This window comes from Sinocyclocheilus rhinocerous, unplaced genomic scaffold (genome assembly GCF_001515625.1).
Source record: "Sinocyclocheilus rhinocerous isolate Xijiao unplaced genomic scaffold, SAMN03320098_v1.1 scaffold1164, whole genome shotgun sequence".
Lineage (NCBI taxonomy): Eukaryota > Metazoa > Chordata > Actinopteri > Cypriniformes > Cyprinidae > Sinocyclocheilus > Sinocyclocheilus rhinocerous.
The window spans coordinates 1027973-1030361 of record NW_015643253.1 but is presented as its reverse complement, the minus strand read 5'-3'; positions in this window follow the sequence as shown (position 1 = coordinate 1030361).

The window sequence follows — 2389 nt, the reverse complement described above, 5'->3', positions numbered from 1 at the left end:
TTACACCAAATACACAAAATAATGTTCTTTTTAGCAACATCATATGACCCCTTTAAGCCCCGTTCACACCAAGAACGATAACTATAAAGATAACGATATTAGCGTCCACACCAGCGAACTATATCGTCTGTTTATTCTAAGCACACATGCTTCTGCCGCTTTAAATTCTTGAGCTTGTTACAGCAGGATGGATTCTGATTGGCTGTCAGTGTTTTATCGTTCATCAGCTGGAAAAAGTGATCACAACAATATCGTTCCTCTGTATCGTTATCGTTATAGTTGTGTTGTGAACTATGCTATTCTTTAATATTGAGAATGATTTTTAGAACTATATCTTTATCGTTATCTTTATCTTTATAGTTATCGTGCTTGGTGTGAACTGGCCTTAAGAATTTGTTTCTTCTGTTGAACACAAAATAAGATATTTTGAAAAATGCTGGTAATCAAACAGTTGATAGTAGCCATTGACCTCCATAGTATGGAGAAAAAAATACAATGGAAGTCAATGACTACCGTCAACTGGCTACCAGCATTCTTCAAAATAACTTTTGTGTGTGTGTGTGTTCAACAGAAGAAAGTAACTCATACAGGTTTGGAACAGGTGGAGAGTGAGTAACTGATGACAGAATTTTCATTTTTGGGTGAACTACCCCTTTAAATGAAGTCCAGTATCTATCATAAACTAAGAATATATTTTATTATAATGTAAAAACTTGAGATATGAATGTCTTTTTCAAGTTATATTGTATATTTCAAACCCAAGAACATTTCTGGATGACATGGTGCAACCTGAACCATCAGAAGTAAAAGTGCTCACTTTACGTCAGTGCAAAGGCCTCTTGCATCACTTTCTCATATCTGCGATTCCCAGCAGTAGTTGTTCCTCAGACAAGCGTACAGATCTCGTAAGCTGCATCTGGGGTTACGCTATCACTGTCCGAGGCTGATGTTATTTGACTTCCACTGAGCTAATTTCATTAATCAAGAGCTGGATGTCAGAAGTGTGCGTTTGGGATTAATTAAGAGGGGTTAAGAGAGTTTAAATGATCAGATAAAGCTGTGTGCCAGTTAGAGCTTCGTTTGAATACTTTTTTTTTCTTCTCCCTCTTTCTTCCTTAATTAAGAGATCTCGGGCCATGCCCTTCACTGGGATGGAGGATAAATGACTGAATTAATTGTGGAATGGGGAATGAGCCCGAGAGGTGCGAGTGGGTAGCGAGAAGGAAACTTCTGTAAATTCAGTCCGAAAACTGGAGCACAAATAGATTTGTATTCACCGAGAAGCGATAAAAGCTATTCTCACAAAAGCTTAATAATACCTGCATAAGCACTATTGTAGGGCTGGTATTAGCATTCCTAAAAGATCCACAAAGCAGCGGGATCTAGAAAGAATCAACTAATTAATGCTCAGAAAGAATTATTTAGAACTTGATCAAAGCCCAGATTTGAAAGGGAAAAATCTTATCTATCCTTCTGTCCATTTATCTGTCCTTCTTTTCTTTTGTGTATCCACCCATCCATCCGTCTGTTCATCTGTCCATTTTTTTCTTTCTGTCCACATATCTCTCAGCTCATCTGTCTGTCTATCTATCTATCCTGCTGTCTGTTTATCTGTCTATCTTTCTGTCCCTTCGTCCATCCATCAATCTGTCCATATATTTGTCTATCCCTCTGTTTGTATATCTGTCTGTCCTTCTGGTCATATATCTGTCTATCCTTTTATCCATTCATCTGTCAGTCCATCTGTCCATTTTTCTATCTATCTATCTATCTATCTGTCTATCTGTCTGTCTGTCTGTCTGTCTGTGTGTCTGTGTCTCACATGTTGATTGGCTGTGCAGCTGATTGTCAGCTGTGTGTTGTGCCTGTGTTTCATTAGCAGTGACTCTGGTAGTTTATGAGGCCACACTGGCAGGGCTGAGTAAGAGTGATGGAGCCCCGGTGCTCCGTCTGGCTCTCCCCACCTCCCTCAGGCCATGACAGATTAGCTTCACTTACATAAAGGCATGTAGATCATCTGCAATCTGGACCCGTGGCCCGTGCCACCAAGCCAGATAACGCTGAGGGATTGAGTTAGCCTTCAGATTGATTCTCCCCTCCACAGACAAACACTTCCTCTCCTTAGCTTTCTTCCCTGTTTTCCTTCTGGCTCTCGCGTCTCTTTTACTCAGTCACGTTCTCTCCTTTAGGCATTGTATCAGCTCCGGTTGTGCTTTGTATTTCATACAAGCTCATATAGCTCATATATAATATGTGTATGTTTTTCATCTTCGTCCTCCTCTCTACTTGTCCAATACAAAACAGCCCTTTAATCATGCATTCTAAGTCAAAATAAACAAATTTGACTAAATATGTGAAGAAATATGCTATTGTATATTATACAACATTT